The sequence below is a fragment of the Thermobia domestica genome, chromosome 9 (assembly GCF_964235325.1).
Source record: "Thermobia domestica chromosome 9, izTheDome1.hap1.1, whole genome shotgun sequence".
NCBI lineage: Eukaryota > Metazoa > Arthropoda > Insecta > Zygentoma > Lepismatidae > Thermobia > Thermobia domestica.
In genome coordinates, this window is record NC_137462.1 from 214884796 (window position 1) to 214909217 (window position 24422).

A 24422-nucleotide genomic window follows, 5' to 3' on the forward strand; every position below is an offset into this window, starting at 1 on the left:
AACAAGATGATGGAAATATTCAGTCGACTAGGTTTTCCGGAGGCCCTGTCCACTGACAATGCTTCAATTTTTGTTTCCGAACACTTCAAGAAATTCCTGTTTAGTTTGGGTATCAAGCACATACGGCTGAGCCCCTATCACCCTGGTGGTAATGCGGCTGAAAGATTTATAAAAACCCTGAAGGCATCCCTTAGAGCTTACATCTCGACGAAGCAACATCTGTGGTCAACTCTTGTGCCGGAGCTCCAATTCACCTTAAATATAAGCGAGCACTCAGGATTAAAGATGTCGCCCATCGAAGTATATTTTGGACGTCCATATAATACACCGTTAGGAAACCGATGGAGCATCAATGATTCTGATTTTGGTGGAAAATCATCTGCTCAGATATGGAAAGAAGCTATTTAGAATATGGAGAAAAGTTGGGCAACAAGGCGTAAGTTGATGTTAAGAAGAAGAAATCCCGTTAATTTAGACATAGGACAAAGTGTCCTCTTAAAGGCACACGTTAAATCATCATTAAGAGATAAGGTAGCGAAATCTTTAAGCGACAAGTGGTATGGTCCATTTGTGATTAGGAAATTTTTGACACCGAATACCGTCTTAGTTTCTGATGAGAATGACACGCCAGACTCATATCGCCGTTCGCATGTCTCAGAATTGAAGGTCTATAGGAGTAGGAGAGATTAAGATTAATATTGTCAGAACTTAGTTGTCCTGGTCTTGAAAAATAGTGTTGATTTGTTTGTATATGTAGTTATGATATAAGAAAATTTTGACTGAATTAACTGTGATATTTGTCGAGCATTTGTTAATATTGTTGTTTGTTATATACTTATTTATTCATTATGGCCATAATGAACAAAAAAATGTAAATAATTGAGTATTTATTGTTGTTTTAGCATTTGCTATTATCATTTATTTTGCATTTGTTGTTGTCTATATTGTTATGAACGTTACTTATGATATTTATATATTCCGTAGCTATCCAGTGCTGTAGACGAAAAATTTCTTGATGGAGAATTTTTCTTTTTTCGACGAAGGCCAGCCTGTAACGATCCCGTTACTATGAGTTGGAGGCGAAGAAATAATGGAAAAACTATGTAAAAAAAGAAGAAAGAAAATGTTTATAATTATGTAATATCGATGATTAACTTTTCTCTGATTTGTAAAAACTAACAAGAATTAGTAACCTTTCCTCGTTTGCTTCTTTTTTAAAAAAAAATAATGTGAATCTACGATTGTGGTGAGTGAGAGAGAGAGAAATACATTCCTTTTCTGTTTGGTCAATTCAAGGTCGCTTGCGCGGTAGGTGACGTGCCTTATCGCGATCGTAGCGCCGCTGTCCTTCGTGGGAGCTCGCAGCCTTTCCGGCTGCGAACTGACGTATTAATTTGGAAGGAAGGAGGACGTTTTCCTGCAGTCTCCTAGCAGGCGGATAATTTATCGTCGATGTTAGAATATGGGACGCGTGTCTTGTTCGTTTGACTTAGTTTGTAGTGTCTGCTATTTTTTGCATTAGTTATATCTGGAAGGAGTTGATTCAATATACAAGAATAAAAGTGCAAGTTGTGTTGTGTTTCGTGATTTTCTTTCTTCTTGAAAAGAAAGGAAGAAAAATAGTGATACGAAAAGTTGCAAACGGAAGGTTGGTGTTTGACCATGTGCATTGGTGCTGTCTGAGTAAAATTGAAGAGGTTAGATTATGCTCTGTGATTATCCAGTGTCTAAATGGTGCTCGAAGTATTGAGTGAAATTTGTATTTGTTCATATTTCCATACTTTTAAGTCAGACAAGTTTGTTTCGTGTTCAGGTGTGCAGGGGCATTTGATGAATTCAATTAGTAACGTAGAAATCTGTATAGTTGACCTAAGTCTTGGTCAATAAGTCGCTATTTCTTTCCTCGCCAAAATCTATCGTATTTTATCGAGAGTGTTAAATGGTGTATTTCTATGTGGGTTCCTTTCGGCAGGAAGATTAGATGTGCTAGTGAGTAAAATAAATCTGTTCTTGGCTGTTGCCTTAAAAATAGCATGTTATGCATGCATTAATACTCGTAATATCCAGAATCTGAGGTGGTTTTTCTTTTGTTGGTGGAATGATAAAGTGGGATATTTCGAGTGAGAACAGAGGTTTGCTCCCCATTGCACGTTGGAACGCATAGTCTTGCAATATAATAATATTCCCTGCAATCGTAGCAACGACCACTCTCTGGGTTCAATTGTCTGACGGATTGGTGGAATGATAATGTGGAAAACGAGGGAGAGCATTTCAATTTGTTGAAACCAGACCTAAGTTTGGTCATAGTGGTTTTAGCGAATCTGGAAACAGAGCGTGACTTTCGATCTTTGAATGGAAATTAGTTTGGCTGAATGGGGGAATGAGAATGTTGAAGATTGAGGTGAGAGTAGTGGTGAATGTCGTTTGGTAAGAGACACTATACCTCATCCTGGGTTTGTCTCGAAGTATCACTGATTACTTTAGTGACTCGCGATGTTTTGTGGTCCGAGAGAGAGCCGACTGAATCAGTGATAGAACTAGTTACATTCGGACGTTTTCGGTTTTCAGACCTAAGCATTGGTCTTTGAGTTACTTTTTCGATCACTGCCTAAGCACGTTTATTCTTGTAATTTGATAAAGAACAGACGACAAGCAGACTGAGAGCGAGGTAGTAAATACCAAAGAAAGGTAAAAAAAAAAGAAGAATATAAGAGGTGAGTGTTCATTAATATATATATTATAGTTGATTGTCCTTTGTTTGTGTTCTATGTTTGTGGGTCGTCATTTTTGATTCCAAAATAGTCGATTAATAGATTATTTCTTTGGACCGCGTTAATAATTACGTGAATTTCGATTGATAATTCAGCATTGTATTTTTGGTAAGCGGGCTAAAACACGATGCATATAGTAATTGTTTATAATCTGCTTTATTTTCAGCATATATTAATGCGATTAGTATTGAAATTGAGCCAAATAGTTTTTGAACAATTTTTGAGATTTATCCTGTTGCTTGCTATTGTAGGCGAATGGTGCGGTGAGGCACGGCACTCCAGATTTGCTGAAAGATTTTGACATACTTGTTAATTTAATTATTATTGTTGTTTTCAACATAAACCTAACGGATCTCTCGATATTGGAGATTTCCCCCCCCCCAAAAAGGATTTTTCTTGATCGTTTTTCTAAATTGTTTTTTTTTCTCCTGAGAACTTTGATTTAAGATTCTGAAATTCGATTTAAGGAATTTATTCTCTCTACTCTGGTCAAGTAAATTGAAATTGATAAAAAGAAAAAGGAATTATAAATATTATTTACGAAATTCATATTGAGATTAAATTGTTATTGTTCCTGGATAGGCTTATTATTCCGATAAGAGTTGAACTATAATATGATCAATGACTGAATATTATCGTTGAATCTATATTACGAACAGACGTCGAAGGAGTAAAGAATTGTTTGTTGCTCAACATATTTTTTACCCGAAATAATATTGTATATTATTATAATAAATTATATACACTTGAATTGTTGTTGTTGTTATTATTTATTTATATATATATTTACATATAGTTATGACTGGTAATTGGTATTTACATTTACTTATTGTTGATTATGCTGAATTATCCATCTGTACCTGCCGTATGACTCGGAATTGCGTTCTTCTTCGTAGATCCCTCTGAGGTCGGACTTGGGTAGTGTTGATTGGTCAACATTGCATGAGCTTTGGTATCCATGAATGTTGTCCTTTTAACATCGGCTCTTGTCCTGATAGCGGATGGGAACGCTACAGTACGTAGTCTTTTCAATGATATATCAAAACCTTCCCATTTTAAACTTTACAATGACCCTTCAACGCTTCTTGAAAAGGGTCCCTATGAGACAAATATTAAGCTTCATTTAATGTGACCTGATGAAATTTCTCTATTTCACATTTTATTTCATCTTTTTTAAAATTTTCAGTCATTTGTGATTTATAACCACTAGACATTTTATATGACTGTGCAAGAACTCAGATTAAAATAGTGCCCATTCCGTAAACTGTGCTCGATACGAAATAAATATTCTTACGGATATTGTTTGTTTTCATGTTCTTTACAATGATGTATATCAAATGACATGCCTTGTTATTTAAAATTTTCGAGTGAGCTCTTACTGTCCCATGGAAAGGGTCCTGTCGGAAAAACAGCATCGTCCAATCAACTCGTCCTATGACATTTCTCTATTAGACCAGTCGAATCAGGTACCTCTCGTGGACATAATTGGTAATGAATTTTTCTCTTCTCAGGATTGTTGTAATAGTGGTCCTAATCAACATACTAAAAGTCCTAAATGACCCGCCTTGGGCTAACTCCGCCATCTTGGAAAATGGCGGACGTACACACATCTTCATTCTGTTTTCAGCTAATTTCTCGAAAACGGTCAATTTTAGAAAGAAAATGAACTATACCAATTTGAAAGCCAGAAAATTTCCTATTAGATAGAGCTTTTACGTGTCTCTCAAAGGCATTCTATCATCATTCACATGGGAGTTTTGATGAGACGATATGTGGTGAGCACATCGGCACCCCTCGGAATATATTTGATTTTTTCCTTGTTTGTAAGTAATGAAACTTTTCTTCACAATATTGTTGTAATTGTGATCTTCATCAATATACTAAAAGTCCTGAATGATCAAACTCGTGCTAACGCCGACATCTTGGAAAAATGGCGGACGATCAGGCATCTTTCGGTTCTTAGCTAATTACTCAAAATCAGTTAAGTTTAGAAAGAAAATTAACTGGGCCATTTTGAAAGAGTAAAAAACCTCTAGAAGTTTCAGTTTTCTTCAGTACTCATGGTTCTCGAGAAATTGTGGTAAGTTTTCCAGTCTTGAAATAATAAATCAGCCGAAAATTGTCTCTGTTAACGGAATATTATACTTTTAATAGAATAATTGACTATCATTCATCTCTAATTGATTTTTTATTATAAAAGATGAGCTGTAGAGTATTTAATGTGTATATGAGAGCATAGAAATGTTCCTTTTCTTATCTAGTTCAATCTCCTTTGCGAATAAAGAGATGTTTTCCGCTTCGTGATTTATATATCACAAGCGCAGATATTACTTATGATGTTTGTATGGTCTCACCACCTTTACCATATTAGGAGGTAAGGCCAATTGACGCAATTTTCCACTGTCCCCTGGAGGCCTAATCCACGAATGTAATTATCATTCTAATTTCCACCTTCATTCTTATCATCCATTATTTCTATTGCAGATTAATTTCTAAGATCAGTGCATGCCATCCGTGCTTCTTCATAAACAACTACTTTCACAGCTTTTTATGCAGGAGCATGAAATTAGTTTCATTAATTTGTCAGGTATCGGTGTTTGAGTCAGTGGGATAGGTAGAAGAACGTTTCCATGAGCTTTCCATCCCTTCTTCGAGATCAAGTTGTTTTCCTCTCCATAACTGCACTTGATGGAAAACCCTTAATATGTGCATGGAGGCTGCATCTGAAGTCGCAGGAACACTATCTAAGTTCACTTCGATTTTCCTTTTAGCAATTTCTCTGTTAAAACATTTATATCTGTAGTTATCAAGACAGTTATATGATATGTCAGCTTTGTATAACGCAAGGACGAACACTTCTCCTGCTTCACGAATCTCATCCTTAGTAGCATCAGGATTATTGAAGATACTTACAGCATCTCGAATGTCTTCTCTCTTGTTAAGTAGTGTAATTGTCTTTATCTTTCCTTTGTGAAAGAAGGCTGAAGTGTCAGTACCACTTACCGCATGAGGAAATGTTCTTTGAGGTTAAAGGTGCTTCTCCTTCAGTCGCGTGGCAGAGTACATTTTAGTGGATACCTTTCCTCTTCCTGGCTTAACGAAGATTACATCGTTCAAGTCTGGAGTTAAGAAAATTAAAAGAACTAATAAATCAACGTCCTCACCGACAACTGCAATTCGATATGATTTTGCAGCGTTTATAGGTGTGTTTACAATGAATGTGTCAGTATTGTCTTTAGCTTGCAAGACGCTGATGTAATGATTTTGTGATTCTTCTGTGAGTAAGGCAATGAGTTTAGACTTGATTTTTTTCGTTAGAAAGAAAAATTTCATGGGAAACTGTTACTTGCTGTCTTTCTTCACCTCGTAGTCTACGCATCTTTTTGTGGTGCATCTCCGAGCTCTTTCAGAACTTTTTTGTGTTCTTGGTAGTTTCACCATGCCCATCAAATACCACAGTGCATTTCAAACTATAATTATTTTTAAGATAAGTAATGCGAGTACAAAGGATGTCTTGAAATTCGCTTTGACGAGGCCATAGCACACGGTGTAGTATAAAACCACCATCAACAAACAACTTACATTCCTTAGGGTGCAATGGTTATGGATCCATTGTGTCGAAACATTAAAAAAGGCTTGATTTGACACATTTTCTCGTTCATCAAATAGGGCTTGTGGTAAGGAGGGAAGTTCATATTTAAAACAGTTCTTTAGATGGCTGTTGTTGTGAACTGTTTTTATGATTCTTCGTGTGAACAATAGCCATATCGAACACAAGCCTTTTCCGTAAACCAGAATTCTACACATGAGCACGATGTAAACAATCGATAACTCAAATCTGTTTCAAGAATTCTTCTTGTTCTTCTTCTTCGTCTCAGTTTTTTTCCGCTTATGTAGAGTTGGCTTTTCTGATGATTCCGCTCCACACACTCTTTAACATCAAATCACTTCTATTTGCATAGTAATTTGGTGAGTTGCATCGCGACATTTCAGCTCGGTGTCTCTTCCTCTTAATATGGCAATTACACCACGCGCACTGAGTTCAAAGCTTCTTATAGTCTACTTCTTCAATTCCGGCCCTGGTCTTTACTACTATCATCAACTTTTAGTCCGTATCCTTTTGAAGGTTGCGAACCACAGCAGAACCTCTGCTCTACTTGAAAGGGAAGCCTGTCGGTTGCAATGTCGACTTGTATTAATTCCTCCAGATACAGAGTGAAGTTCGCACTAACTACATTTCAACATCGTGTAAATTTCCGTGTAAAAGTTGAAAGTTTCTTAGATCTTAAAAGTCGTTGCTTCTTGAACACCTGCTTGTCGGCAATTGAGATGTGGGAGTAAGAGCTTTAGAACTTTATGAGAGTGAGTTCAGACAAGAATGCTGTAACCTTCTTTCTCCAGCTCAAATATTTTCTGAGAATACTTCATGCTTACGTGCTGTAAGTGGGTCACGAAAACTGAATCTGGAGTCCAGTTTGACGTCATGACTCTTTGGGAGCCTTTTTTAAAAAGCAAGTTTTCAAGTCCTGTAGAATTTTCCTTATTTTCTCTTTATCTTTCTTTTCTTTATGCGATAAAGAATAAAGGTTTTTCACCCACCCATACTCTTTATTAGTATGCTTGATTACGTGACGAAAACTTACAAACGAACCATACACTTATACCACACATGCTCGAGAGACAGATGGCAGAGTATCATACAGGTCAAAGAAGCATCAGTATTCGTAACTCCTCGAAGAATACTTGCACATTTCGGAATACAAGTGACAGGTCGTTGTTCTGCTAAAATGAACATCCAGAATTGAATGAAAGATAGGTACCATCTTAGCCTCTGAAACATCCCTGGTCTAACTCGTGAAGCCTCCGTCAAAAAGAATTTCTACCATTCACGATCTCATTGTAACCTGAGATACTTTATGATTGGGTCAGTGGAAGTTTCATGTTTGTTCAGCATCCAGTTTAGCGTTCAGCATCTTTCATCGAACATCTATGTATAGATGTTAACACCGGTTACTGCAAACCAACGTCGAGCTAACACCGGTTAACGTTGTACAGTTTGTTGCGGCTGTGTAGACAAGTTATCTGTCATTCCATGGTGTGGCCATACAGGTCCATTGCCCGATCAGAGCTGCATTCTGTTGACTTTCATCCATTGGTTTCAGATACGCATTGTTTTCGTGAAACATTCTCTGTACGTTGAACAAATTAGAGGTGTGAAAGCGTGCCTTTGGATAGGCTAAACATACGATCCCGTTCGAACACAGTGTCTATTAATATTGCGCCTTTATATATATAGACGAGATATTGTGATGCTTGTCGATATGTTTCTTGTTCACTTGTTCTGAGTGCTGCATTGCTGCATAAACCGTATTTACATATTACTTTAGACAACGAACTGAAAGTTCTGTTAATCCCAGCCATGTGCCGTCCCGATGAAACCATAATCGTTGATATACTATACTGCCTTATAAATATTGAAAGTTTGGGCGCATACCCGTTCTTATTTATGAATGCTAAATTTTCATAAAGAGCAATGTATATTGCTGATTCAAAATAGTGGTATATATGCCTATAATAAAACAACGCATGTAAAAGAAGTCATATCCTTTCAAATGCACTGTTTCATAATGCTTTGTTCAGACTGCTTTCTATTATTTGTACTTTACGTCCTTAAGACCGTTGCTATAGAAAAGAACTTGTGTTATTGTATTATCTGAGCCATTACCTGGATTTGAATTAACAATCATCTCGCTAGCATTAAGGCAAACTGTGAGTCTCAAAGGTCTGGTTTGAATGTACACTATCACAGGCCAGGTAGTAAATAAAATAGGATTTAATTACCAGTATTTCCCATGTAAATCAAAAAACACAAACCACGAATTTGTTTCAGATGGGATTCCAAATCAATTCTTTATTTTCTGCTACATGTAAAACACTTAACATAAATTGTATATTTCAAAGAATTCAATCTCATCAGAGAAACCACACCAGACTGAATGACGATCAACATTCTCTAATCGAAAATTAGGGTTCATATAGGGTACATACGATTGTATAAATTCAAAATATATTTTTTAAAAAAGATAAATACTTGTTACTTTTAAGACTTTAGATCCTAAGCGCAAGGAAAGTTCGGGATAACCTATTAATGCGAACGTTCGAAGTTTGAGTATTGATTAGTAAGATTATAGCGATTCCACCCAACAATGCTAATAAATGTATGTGTCTTCAAATAGAATGTTTAAAGATTTATTTGTCATATATTTGGTATGCCTACTTTCTTCTACTACCTAAATCACATTATAAAAATGCACTAAAATGAGAGAAAGCTGGAATTTGCAACACAAGGCCAGGAACGAGTGTTAACAGGCTCATGCAGGGATAATAAGTAAATTGTAATAGTTTCCATTACTCCATGTGTTTTCTCTCAGATTAAAGATTGTCTGAAAAATGTCATATTTTGAACATGTGACAGAATGAAGGAAAGGAAACAGAATATCTCAAGTTCAAACAATTTAGTAGTTCAAACAAGTAATAATTAATATAATTTTATTTTTAATATGCGCAGTTGACACTCATAATTATCATTTATAACATTTTTATGTTTGCTTGCAGTAACAGTGGTAAAATGGATGCACAATTCGCAAACTAATATTCCACAAATGTGATTTATAAATATGAAATTGTCCTTGCTCTTGTGAAATGAAATCCTTCAGTTTAACGTTCCACGATTATGCCTGTTAGGCTCAGGGAGATGGATAATTAAGGAAGTGACTGATTATGGAGTAATTGGTGGAATGAAAATGTGGAAGAAAAAGGAAGTACCCGAGAAAACCCACGTACACGATATTGTTCACCACAAACTTACTTGGACGAGGATCGAACTAAGGACCCCACGCACCAGCGGTAACCATTCTAACACTGAGCCACAGTGGGCCCCTAATTGCTCTTGTGATTAATAACAGTAGCAACAATTATGATTAGACATGATGCTTATTATACGCCTACTTGTAGTTATATAATCTACATCAAAATATGTGTTCCTTTTAGACTATATAATCTACATGAGAATATGTGCTTGTTTATTTTAGTCTTAGTGTAATATACATGAAATCTTGACTTTAAAGAAACTATGCGAAGTAAATACAAAAAAGAGTATAAGCTAACTTTGGGAAGAAAGCTATAACATTCATAATTGTATTAGCCTGTCACAGGATAAATCCTTTGGAGAGCTTTCGTTTTTATGGTAACGAACCTTGGGGTTTATTAAGCTAAAACGTTAGTTCACTTGTATCTGAAAATGGCTTTTAGGAAAACATATGGGAAATGGAATCCTATTAAGGTACTACGGTGCTTCAACAATAAAGCCTTCACCTTTTGCAAGCAGAATCGCAATTTTTATTTTAAAGCATGTGAGCTTTCGGTGCCTAGATACTGATTTTTATTCTGTTTGTTGCCGTATTTCTGTTCTCTTCCACTTTATCTCATTTATTATCAGTCATTTCAAATGATTTATTTGATTGTTATTATCTTATTTAGCTGAAATAGAATGACTGACTGTTAGAGATAATACTAGGTTTTCACTTGTTATTACATTCTCCACGCTGATCCAGTGTAGCGTTACCCACGAAATGAGATTAAAAATAAAGTTAACTTGTTTTCGTAAATTTTGCACAAGCTTAATGTCGTCTGAATTCTCGAAGATTTTTTTACGTTCTCGTCTCGATTCTCGGAAGTTGTTTCTCGTCTCGTTTTGTACATTCATGTACAAAATTTATGACCTAAGTTTCTGCTTAATTTCATCTGAAAGTTATCAGAATTTTTCCGCGTCACGAGAGGTTCATGAAGTTTGTAACATATCAACATTTATACCATATTAATTATTGTAGTATATTGTGTAATGACTCCCGTATCTTTCAATGTTGATAACTGCTTCTCTTTATTATATTCGTATAATCACTTTATAAATTGTTTTTATACTATGAGTCATGTATCACTAAAAGTGCGTTTGAGATCTAAGACTCGGGTGAATTCGTGTTGGTTATGAGACTAAGAGAAATTTCTCGTCTTCTCTCGAATTTTAAAATAACTCGAATTTCTCGAAATGTCTCGTTTCATAGGGAGCAACAGACTAATGCAGGATTTCTCAACTTGGGGGTTGCGAAGATGAGCGGAAGAGATAAATATAATTAGAATCTAATACCGGAAAATATTTTTAAATATTATTTTTTATTCTGTTCTGATAGGCATATTTTTATTTTTATTCATACTGATAAGAACCTCAAAAAAAGGTCTACTAAACATTTTCTATATATACAGAGTTGTTTAAAAATCAATTTAAATGAATAAGGTACGATATGAAACTAATGAGAACTGCATATTCAAATACCAGAAAAATAGAAATGTAACAAAACCTGTATATTGAAATATAATTAAAATTGAAAACTAAGGAGATACCTGAGCCTGGCATCATGTCACTAATGCTGCAATGTCCAGTTCAATCTTCGTGACGCACATTATCAAGTCATTTAAAATATTCAATAAATTTTAAACAAGTGTTCAATTCAAGTCTTTTTTAACCAAAATTAGAAATCACTTTATTTTTCTAATCATATGATCCAAAATGAAGGGAATTATGGAGCTTTAAAATTTTCAAACGGCCTCCATTTTGAAACTGTATGATAGACCGGGTTCGATATTTGTAATATGAATGAACTTACCAAATTTCGTTGTAATCCATTCGCTTTTAGGGAAGTTACTGTATCCATTATATACAAGAAATAGATTCTACTATTATAGAAATGGATGGTTATCGTAAGATCTCCGCAATACACATATAAAAATGCACACAAGTTTATTACAGATCAGAAATTATAATGGGGTCGCTGACAAGAGGATGTTATAAAATGGGGGTCGTGATAGGAATTAGGTTGAAAACCACTGGTCTAATGGCTAGCTTGTATACCTTTTATGTACAAGGCTCCGGGATCATTGCCAGATGGGAGAGCATCAAACGCATTACAGTGGTTCAGATCTCGCTTTAGACTGTAGGTCTCGTACAATATAACGTCGCTACTCATTTAGGACTTAAATACAATCAATCAACCTATCTTTCATTAATAAATATTTTGATTTGTAAAATTCCAGATGCTACCATATGTTTTTGGACATTTTAAGTCTCTTTTTTTTAAACCCTTGACATTCAGTATAAAAAATATTCAAAGCAAACGGATAAAGAAAATCTTTTTTTTATTACTCATGGGTACAAATTCTTGACGTCATTGTAACCTATAATTTGAAAATATTATTCTTGTTATCTAAACAGAATGGGTTTCCGATGAAATAGGTAACCAAAATAGAGAGCACAAGATAAGCCATTGCCACAGTAAGAAAGATGATCTTGGAGAGGTTTTTGTAAAAGGATTCCATGTTTCTCCTTGTCACCGACACTAAAATAGCTTTCTTACGCTTCTTGTGTCTTCAGCAGGGAAAGGATAAGATTTCTTCTTCTGTTAGTTCTCGATTCTCTCTCTCTCTCTCTCTCTCTCTATATATATATATATATATATATGTATATATATATATATATATATATATATATATATATATATATACTGCACACACACACACACACACACATACATATACTAAGTGGCGAAGAACAAAACCCTAAATTCCAAGTCTTGCCAGCCGCCTACATTCCAAGACAACACCGTGAATAATTTCCAAAGTAAACACAGCATCTTCTACTTCTGACGAACCTCCCGAAGAAAACCTTGTTCTTTCTCTTTGCGGAGACGATAAGAAATTTCCCGCTCATTTGGAGGAATACGAACATCACAGATTCCTATTTTTTCTTTGTTTTCCTTTTCGTCTTTCATTCTTTTTAGCTTTGAATGTAAAAGAGATTTCTTTAAGCCATTCCTTATCCATCATGTTATAAGGTTCGTCGTCTTGTCAGATGTAACTTCACCAAAGGGATTTACTCCTTAAAAGAAAACAATGCAACATTCGAACAAACAAGACATTGAAAGTAAAAAGTAATTTGAATCAATACAAACTTTTTTGTTTCACTCAATGCAAAAAGAGTTACCTTGTCCCTGTCTTCGTTTTCTCTTTTCTAGTCTTCATGCTTCCGTACTTCCTTGTTTACTTTCGAAAGCTACATATAAACAAGAAAACGTGGATTATGGGTAAATGCTATAGGGCTAAGTAGCTATATGTATTTATATATTAGGTAAAATACTTGTCTTGGATAATTCCAGCCCAAGGTTTTCGTGTTTCTTATTCTTCTTAAATAACAAAATCATCGGTGTAAACAACATGCCTTGATTGTTAAAAAAATGAAACTTCACCTTCTACTTGAGCCTTTACAAAACCAATTCGAACACACCAATTCATTGACTGATTGATGTAATTAATTGGGGTGTCAATTCAGTTAAGGTTTTTGCGGTTGCCTTCCTTAATATTGGCCCATACTTCCTGTGTTCCTAGCTTAACCAAGGATATATCCCAACAAACTCTCCAACTAGAACTCTAGAACTTGCTCAATTGCTTATCTTAGTGATCAAACTCTTGTTGTCCTTATGATATAGATTTTCATATACTTATTTCCTCAAGTACTGCGTTGCCCAACATTTTCATTCATCTTATTATGTGCGTTTATCCCAGATATTTTTCTGAAACCTTCGTAAAATCCTGTATGTTTTAACTCGCCTAGCGGGTAGGTGGTGAACTATTTCATTTCTATTGTGGAAAAGATAAAATTCCAGCTTTTTATAATATTATTTTTTTATAAAAGTTGTGACAATAAAGAGATCTATGGAAAGTTTCTAATATACATTTCAAAACATGAATTCTCTATTTTCTTCCATTATTAAAAACTTTATGGCTTCCGTTCAAAGGTAATTTATTCAGGATGTAACGACATTCCGTTGCCAAATTTGTTATGGATGTAGACACGAAGAAGAGAAAAGTATTCAAATAGAGCAAATTTGATGGAAATTAGAGTTTTTCAATGTAAAGTGTTGGAATTTGTAAAATAGGACCAGCAGTTCTGGCTCTACACTGGTAGTCGTCCCAATCGTAATTGAAAAGGCAACGGTGCCAGTCCCAATGCTACAACAGAAGCTTTAGTTCACGCAATAATTGAACGGAAAGCAAACAAAATTATGGCGTAGGGAAAAAATGACTACTACAAATCTCGGTTGCAATCATTGACATCATCGGATGCACAGGCGGGCGAGGGAAGGGAGAATGAAATTCGTAGCAAGTTGAAAGTTGGTTTGGTACTAAGAACCCATGATGTGAAAAACAATGCAGCTATTGCTACGTATTACTATAAGTATTATCCTCTCTTGCTTCGTACTATAACATTACTTTAACTAATACTAACGTTAAAAGTCTCATACCCTTACTATGGATATTACTATCTCGTACTGAAATGACACCAAGCAAGAAATAATGTACCGACATCCAAAGTACGTAATCTTTCAATCGTAGAAAACCTTCCATCATGAGTTTGTTCTTTCTATAGCAGTCCATACAGGATTATATTTTCATTGCCTGTCTATTATACCTATGCTATCTTAAGAACGGTAATAGATGGAAAAATATGTTTGGGCACTCCACTCCGCATCGAAAAGTATGCTTATCAGCTATATTTTAGAACTCTGGTTCCAAAGGATCACTTCCAGTGAAAGTCAAAAATGTCATTTTTGTAACATTTTCTGCCTGGGTTTCTATCCGATATATACTCTACCTAATACCTTGTTACATATTTACCATTGCAACAAGCTCAAGAATAACAACTATGTCAGCATTGACCTCTGTGACAAAGGCAGTAGAGCAACTGGCTGCAATGTGGGGGCCCGGGTTCGATTTCGGAAAGACCAGAACCTGATTTCCATCGTCTCGGCACCTAGAGCCATTGGGACCCAACTCAGCCTGAGGATAATGTGCGTACCTGGAGGAGAAAAGGAAGCATTGGCGTCGTATTGATCACCCACCTCCAATATGACCAAAGTTTAGAAGGTTTGCAGCTATATACTCGTATCCGCATTTCCGTCTATATCTCTTCATGACATGAAGCTTTTCACGAGGGACACTTTCACCTCCAGCATTGCTCATCATTTTCTTTCAAAACTTTAACATTTCTAAAGGTAATGAAAATATACTGTTAGAACTGTGAATCGTAGCTGTTTCTTTTTCTAACTCAAGAACAAACCGCGGTAGGTATATCTGATCAAATGATAACCTGTGAGACAACTGAACGAAGTTGGAAAAGTCGCAAAGTATAAAAAGGTTACGCGTCTTATTACATTTGACTGCTATCACCAGTATGCAAACCATGTATCAATAGCAGTATGTGCCTGTACAACGCAGCTGTCTGTTCGTACTCTGTCTAATACTGTCTTAGTGTAGTTCTGTTCAACCGGTTTCCTTTGTGGCACGTGTGTTTTCGGGAAGTGAAATATGTTCAGTGAAGTTAAAAGCTGAATTTGTGCTCCATTATGCTGCTATAATGAGTGAACGGGAAACAGAAACAGAATATCACATGCATCATGCAAATCAGGTAGCATGGTCTTACCAACTTATTTCTATAAATATAGCACTATTCAAAACCACAAACAGCGTAGCGGATTAGCCCTGTAGTGGACAACCACAAAGTGTAACGTCCTGCGTTGATGACGTTACGAAGGTGACAGTCAGTCCTGAACGATCAACACGGAAGAATGCAAAAGAGGCTGACGTAAGACATATGGTTATCTCTGTCACAATATTATCCTTACGAGATACATTTAGTGCAAGAGTTTCATAGTGATGACACAGACAGGAGAACAAAGTTCTGTGAATGATTCCAGCAGATACAAATACAGCATCCTAACCTACATGTTAATATTCTATTCAGCAATGAGGTTACTTTCCACTTTAACGGTACAGCCATCAAACAAAAGACTGTGTCCTGGTCAATTGATAACCCTCAATAGTTGTGGAAGCTCACCATCAAATTGATCCTCGAGTTGATATAGGTGTGGGATACACGGTAATGTCTTATTTGGCTCTGTTTCCTTGCCTAACAGGATCAGACTAACATCTACATTATCTGGAGACCACACTGCATCCGAATTTGGATGACATGCCCGCAGCATCGAGGCGTTTATTTTATTCCTGTCACGATGGAGCAACATCACATTACAGAAATACAGTATGACAGTCACTAAACGAAATGTTTCCTGGTTAATTGATGGTCATAGGGGTCCTGTGGAATGACCATCCAGTGATGTCAGCTGTGTATTGAGTGTAAGCAACAGTATCACATAGATGAACTGCATTATGTATTTCTCATCTTCAGCGATGTTTACAACCAACTTTCAAATCGTTACGAATTTCATCTTCTTCATCCTCAATCGCCCTGCACCCTACGATGCAATTATGATTTGTAGTGTGATTTTCCTTACAGCATACTTTTTGCTTGCTTTCCGTTCAGTTGTTGTGTTAACTAATTTTTTTATTGTAATACTATGACTATCAATGTTGTTTTCTCAATTACCATTGGTGTGACTACCAATCTAGAGCCAAAACTTCTAGTTCGATTTTTAAGAAAATCCAACACTTTAATTGAAAACCTATCCTTTCCATCAACTTTGCTCTCTTTATGGTTTTCGTATCTGCACTCAGAACGAAGTTGGTGTATGGTAAGGGGCTTTCGTTACATCCTAAATATCTAAGTGTTATAGTCTCATTGCACCAACTTTGTCGCAGTTGAGCAATATTCGACTTCAGATCAATAGAAAAAAAAATAGTTTCTAGAATTTTCGCAAGGCAACGATGTCATATAAAAATAAGCAAATCTCCAGAGCACTCTTCATATTATAGGAAATAAAAAAAAAACATAAGTTTTCAATAGTATGAGTGATACTCACTGGGTAAATAAATATGGTGAGAAATTATCTGAAAAACATTACAATTTCATTTTGATCCGTTAACATCATGTCAGATACATGGAATATGTTTGTAGAGTTACGAAATTCAAACATGTGTTGCACTTATCTTTAGAACCAAAAACACATACGTATATTATTATGCTTTCAACTCGTTTTAATGTTGTCCATGTATGTGTTAATTAGTTGTTAATTAAGAAGTTAGTCATTAACGGTAACCTTCATGTTAAGTGAAACTGATAAATGTTAGTTAAAAATGTGAGAAATTATCCGTGGGTGCAAGGACTGACTGCTATAATCCTCCAATGCAAATGGCTAATAGACGTCACTACGTATCGAATTGGCAAAATAATAGTTTACAGCACTATTGATAAGTTGTACATTTAGATTATTATTATTATTATTATTATTATTATTATTATTATTATTATTATTATTATTATTATTATTATTATTATTATTATTATTATTAGCTTATGGAAACACTGTTAATTTCAGACTGACTATATCATATTAGAACTTTTACAGTTAATAATAATTATTTTTAGTTATATCCTTAAATATTTGTATTTATTTTTTTAAACAGTGTAAAATTTATATTTTACAGAATATAAAAATATATTTATTTACTCAAACACGAACACAATTTATGTTTAATACAAACTATATAACTGTGAAATAAAAAGTTTATCAACGTAAATTTCTCTTTTGTGTATGCGTCCCTTTACCCATTAACTGAAAGACTTTTGCCTCCCTATATGGGGTAAAAGTCACACACTGTTACTTTATCACCGTCTAGAACATATATTATGAAATTATGAAATTCTTAAATATTATTTTAATTTCATTTATAATTTGGGAAATGAATATAGAAATAGTTAGATTCTTACAACGAATTCGTAATAATTCGATTCAATGTCACACACTATAGAACATTTAAAGATATGTTTCCATATAAAATGAAATTTTTCTGAACACATTAAGAACTTTTCGAGATTATACATTACAACGATAAGAACAAAGAACATTATAGGAGACGTAGGTCCAGAGTTATCATTTTAGAGGCATATGATAACGAAATTGTGAGAATATAATTCAGCAATCTAAATCGATAGTGATGTGACCTTAACCCTTAACAGTTCACTACCTTTGAAAATTATCAAAAAATTATGATATTTGCAGTAGGTCGTCTATTTGGTTTGTATATTATTTGAAAGTAGTTTTCTAAATTTTCCCGCCAATAGTTTTCGCGAACTGAGTTGTGTCCAAATGGTTACTTTGCACAGTTTTCCGTAAAGTGATTTTTGAGTGCTTGTAGCCATATAGTAATAAAGAAAAGTAGTCTCACAAGAAAGGAGAAATAAATGAAACATGGTAAGAGTTGTTTACTTTATAGGATTTAATATCTAAATCTTGAATATTAATGTATAAGAAAATGAGTCCACATAGAAAAAATAATAATATTTACATTTCGCTGAAAATACAGATTGAGTAAATATGATATTCAAATATATGCGTAGTTTTATAGAATATTCTTCTTTTTTTATTTCATTTTTTATATTTTTAAATTTGAATATATCAACGTAGTGTAACAGTGACTTAGGGGTCTAGAAAAGATATCAATTACCAAGTGACAAAATCATTCCTTATCGTGATACATATACTTACAGATGGAACTGCATAAAGGAATTCTTTAGTGAGCTTGTTACTCCCGACTTACAAAAACGACATCTTCCCTTAGATGTGTGGGCTGGCCAGTGAGCAATAAACTCTTTCCTTGTATTATCACATGGTCACGTAGCAACAGGTCGACATATTTTCACTTGAGGTTCGCCCAAGCTTTCTAAAGATGGTCTCTCTTGTTTGGGCTTTCTGCATGATACTAGTGAAGATGCAATATCAGCCCGAAACACTTTAAGATGTCTGGATGATTTCCCAAGTACGTTACACTCTCTTTTGTAAGGTAACCAGCTGTTTACAACAACTAAATCTAGCATGTACCCCAAAATTCTAAGACACCATTGTTTTGATTTCATTGGTGTACGGCAGAGTTCTATGAACATGTTTGACTTGTCTACACTTCTCATGTGTTTGCCTCAGAAGATGAGAAAAAAAATCTTATCTTCTGCCTCCTAAACGATTTTGTCTCATTGTTGGAAGAGTTGAGATTTTCATTACATCCTTCAAATATTGCATAAATTTAACACTTGTAAAAAGTTATCAATGTACACGACTAAAAACTCAGACTCCTCTATCTTGAATGAGGACGTTGATTTCCCATAATTTTTCAGCAAGACGAAGCTCCACCTAACTATGCCTTATGTTCACGCCAATGGCTCGATAGACCATTTCCGGGACATTGGAATGGGCGACGGAGACGGATAGAGTGGCCCAGATTTTACACCACTAGAGCTCTTCCTCTGCTATCATCTAGGGAACCTTACTTACTAAGAATCTATCCATGATATCCACCATCTGACGCAGAGAATTTTGCAATGTTGTGAAACCTTTGACATGCTGTTGCTAATCCATGCGGATTGGCAGAGGCGCTTTGCAGTTTGTCTTGCTCAAGAAGGATAGCACATAGAGCAAATAATGCTGTAATGCCAAATTTTCACACTTTGTGACAAAATAACTTCTGAACCAATAACGGTAGGTTCTGAAATAGTCTGTATCACTGTTTCCCTGAAATTGAGGTCGTATCAAATGATACCCCACATATCCCCTTCCATTTTAAAAATCCAAAGTTGGATCCAATATTACGGCTTCCAAGATGGCCGCCAGGGCAACCATGTCAAACAATATGGTCCATTACCCACCCGAAAAACATATAACATGAACCAAATGTGAATGCTAAGATGTTCCTGTGCTACAGGAGTCTTAAGTGACTGATACCTCACTCTGTACTATATCTCAGGTATATAATCTGGATCTGAATCACTGAAAGTAAAATCAGGTTCTGAATCCGAGGTTCCGAAATCCGATAGATTAGAAGAGAAAGAGATCACTACTGTTGGCCTTATGCTTAGTTTCCTTCCATAGGATATATCAACGCAGGTAAGTTCTTCATCCATTTTTGACGAAACACAGTCATCTGCAAAAATGTAAATAGTCTATCACAATATTTCTCCTTTGTATCTGACATGAGATTTCACAGTAAAACTTATTTATACACACATGTAGATTTACATATATATATATTCCATACTGAGCCTCTATATGAAATTTAAAATTTGACTAATAAACAGAGTACTATGTTTCTTTTTCACGTTAGATTTTCTATAAAAATATCAAATGATACATCAATATAAGCTAGTCCAATATATTGTATTTTTTCTTGTACAAAGTATACGTTTGATCCGTTACCGGACAATGTAACCAAATGGTTACGTAGTATATTTTTATCGTAAATAGTAATCAATTTTTGACATTATGCCGTTTTCATACTTGCACATTGTTGGGCAATGACTTACAAACAAGAACATATCGAGAAAAATAAAAACATAAACTTCTTACCTTGAGTATTTATTATTTTCTGTCTGCTTCCAGCACTGCTTGCAAAACAACAACATATCCACACACTAATTCCCGCATAAAATTCACCAGAGTTGTCACAAGGGGCCAATAGCTGCTCTCCCATCACAAAAAGTATATACACAAATAACTATAACGAACAATACGGAAATATAACACTCTTCAACCCAATAGGCAAAATCAAAAAATGTGTAACCAAATGGTTACGAAAACTTGTTAAGGGTTAAGAAGTTATTTGAAGAAGTATACAAATCTGCTCTTCCTGAACATTTATATGTTTTAAAATTGCGATACCTTAAAAAGAATTTGACATACGAATTCTTTATCTCAACCAGGAAATTTTACAGGAATTCCTTATCTCAACCAGGAAGTTTTACATTCTTTTGCCTTCTGTATGGCAATATCAACTGATACAACACTGGGCAAGTTCTAAAAAGATCCTTGAGACTCGATCTCAATGTTACGTTCGTATAATCTCTCGTTGTGTTCAACTTCGCAATAACATTTTGTAATTTACGTTATCGGTATCGTCAGATTCTTTTTGTATGAATACCATCTTATATTAGATATTTTATGGATGAGTTTTTACTGAACTTGTGGTCTTTCATGATCTTTCTTCCTTTTGTTTGCTCGATTTTTGCAATCGTGGCTCAAGTTTTAGTTTTAGTTAGAGCTAGTCTGCATTAGCCCGCTCTACGTACAACATTCTTAGGTCGTTAACTAACAATTATTCAATGCAAATTGAAGAATGTTATTATTGTAGAATTGGTAAACCATCTAAGGGGCTACTGTGGGCCTGAATAGCAGATATTTGTCCTAGGTTTTATATCAACAATATTTCTTAGCCTAATTGAATCAATCCAATGCCCTTAGAATATTTTGTGGTCGTGAGAAAGAACAATTTAAATTAGCGACTTTTCAATATCTTTCGTCCGATGTTCCTTCCAACGACAATCGACATGCGTGGTTTCAAAATAACAACTATTGTAACTTTTGAAAAATGATTAATTTTAGAAAAGCGGAAGTGTTATCAGTTCTTTCTTCTATAAGTAATATTCCTAAAATAAATAAGATATAATGTTGAACTGCCCCAGAGCCTTTCAGTTCGAATCCTTGCCTAGAATTTGTTAAGATCATACAGTCATTCTACATGTGTTACTTTACGTTGGAACAAATAGACTAATTTGAGTATTAAATAACATACAGAGAATTACATACCCACAATGGTTTGCTATTTTTAAAATTAATAACAAAATTGACATTAATTTTGGAACTGGATGTAGTTTTCTGGAAACTTTGCATCCAAAGTTTCTACCGTTTCTTCCCGTGTCCTTTCTTCGTTCCTATTTCGAGTGAAAATTGAAGAGATCACATTAAACTGAGGTCATGAAATATAGAAATTATACGAATAAGTATAAATTAGTTCTAAGATTCTCTTACATTCATTGCCAGTTGTATGTAGAGCCTAAGGCATTAGCTTGATTTACTATAAACTCTTTTTGAACCTATTTTGACGAACAAGAAAGATTATGTAAGTAGGAAGTAATACAATACTATGAACATGACGCATGTCTGAACTGTAAATAAGAAATTGCCAACTCAATATTTATTATGTTCATTTTCTTCAAAGACACTTCTAGCCCAGAAGATCAAAGCAGGGAAATATGTACCAAATAGAGTGGTTTCATTCCTTTTAGTTTCAGCACTAAATGTTTCATTATTGATTCACGTAATGTTCAAGTGAAGAATCGTATGGATATTGTTATTAAGTATAGGTAAAATTTGCTTATGAAATGCAGTAAAAAACGCAATGAATGTAGTGAATCTAAAGTTTCTAAACATATTAATTACGTTATAAAGAAATAAAATTGTATCACTACAGAAATAACATTTCGACATAAGAATGCTTATGTACGTATTTTCAGAACTATGTGAATTCTGTTATGGTGTATCATCTGTGACTGCGTAAGATCATAGTGAGTGTCTTATTCATCTACAATTTTCATTTTACTTTCTCCTTATTTCTCTTCTCTAACATCTTCTTCTTCCTTAGACTATTCCATCTTCACCACTATTCTTTTTTATACTCCCTTTTATTCCCCCACTATTCCCCACCCAAGTTCTTCTCTTTCGTTTTGCTTCGAAACATTGCCGTTAGTTTTTTAGTCAGCGCTGACATCGCAATTTTCCATACAATAGGAGTCAATATGCAATGTCTTCTCTACGAGATACATTTTCTTTTTTCTACTTTTTCAATTCCTTCCTTTGCATAATCTTTGGATCACTCTCTTGTTTCTTCTCTTTCAGTAGCTAGAAGTTTGACTTTTTTGTTGAAATTGTAGAATGAAACTGGATAAGAAAGAGTATGGAGTTAAAATCTAGTGAATTTGAGTGTTTCAGTTCCATGCTAAGATCACAGAGAGGAGATGATATTGCCAATAAAAGGCAAAAAGAACTTATAAAGAAAAATAGATGGAGAATGCAAAACGAAACTTTTGTGTCCTTTTTACTGTTCTACTCCTTTTCTGTCTCGTCGTAAACAATACTGTTGAAAGTTGATTGTTAAACATATTCTTCTTTGTAATACATATGAAGTCTGTATATATGCACCGTTAACCTATTCGCGGCGCTTTTATATGACTAAAAGAATATCATGAATTTATCGTTATTTGAATGTCGCGGGTTGAATTTTAGAGGTCACAAAGAAATAAGATATCGTTGTGCAAGTGTTAGACATAGTATTTACTACTGATCGTTAATGGTCTTACAAAATTCATAGCAATCCAAACAAACACTTTACAATGTAAAATTAAAATAGAATTACACACGTATATTCACTCCACACAATATGTTTTTATGAGCGGCTGGGTTCAAGAAAAACTAGCTTTAATCACTATTTTTTAAACTAAAGTTCGTTAAGTAGCTTGTCGAGAATTTCTAAGGAACTATACTCAAACACTGTAATCTGAAAACATATATACACATAGCATAATGAGGACGATCTGACAACAATAAAAATAGTAAAATCAGCAGAATAACATGAATATAATTGTGTTGTAAAAATAGAACTCCAAAATGTATTTTGTTCATTACCAGCTCTAGTATAATAATAGATTTGCACGTTTTTGATGGTAAAATTGATATGCACATGACGCTGAAGTGAATTAACTCAATATGTATTGTTAATTTGCCACTCCTACTTTTAATTTGCGTATAAACTGGGCTACATATAATCAATGTGCAGCTTTTAAACGACAGAAATAAGTTGGAGTCTTGACAGAAGCAAAATTCGCGATTATAAGAATTTTAAAAGTATGCATATTTAGTTAGGAAGTATCACCATCTGCTACAATTTAAGACAGAGTGAGATGTATTAAACAGGGATGTAATCAACAGTACAACCAAGTCACGGGTAACAAAATAGCAATACATTAATAAATAAATAAAAGATTTATAAAGATAAACAAGAATAAATTACTTTATTTTTCATAAACTTCGTGAAAACAGAAAAGGAGAAACTTTTATGGGTACTTATATATTATCCAGATAGGTATCTAAGGGAGGGTTACAGAGGCAATAATTTCCCCGTTGAGATTCAAATTTACACCGGATCAAATAGCATTTAGCAGTACAACATGTGAACTACTTGACAATGGAAAAAGATGTTCTGGTGTCTAACGTGTGTTTCTAATGTATACTAAGATCCGGGTTTGATTCTTTTTGTAACAGCAAGAAATACATAATATCCCACTTCAAACTGTAAGTTACGCAAATATAGTCTTGCTGTTGGTAAAGGTTTCAGTGTGCACCCTTAAACAACTTTTGCCATCGTTCAGTCACTGATTGAACTTAAGGACGAAAGAACCCTGTGATGCGGAGAAGTTCTCAACCGCACGTTGTACGACAGATCTTCAGGGAAGTTTCCAGATTTCCAACGTCTTGAAGTGTGTCCAGATCAATCCAATTTTTGCGTTTATATATTTTATTCAATTATCAATAAAACGAAATATGCTCTTTGTTAAGCACAACTAACACAGTCAATATCATTTGTGTGTATGGTTATGTCGGTAAATTTACTGCTCATAAGTTTTCATAAGGGAGTTTGCAATATGAAAAATAACCACCCCTTAATGTTCTGAAATTGTTAAACAATTATTTGCAATTCCAATTTTTG

General features: G+C 34.6%; 1 protein-coding gene across 1 annotated transcript in view; it reads left to right on the forward strand.

Moving 5' to 3' along the window:
• Nucleotides 1–24422, forward strand: part of LOC145661145 (irregular chiasm C-roughest protein) — a 944967-nt gene that overhangs the window by 365209 nt on the left and 555336 nt on the right. The window lies entirely within an intron of this gene.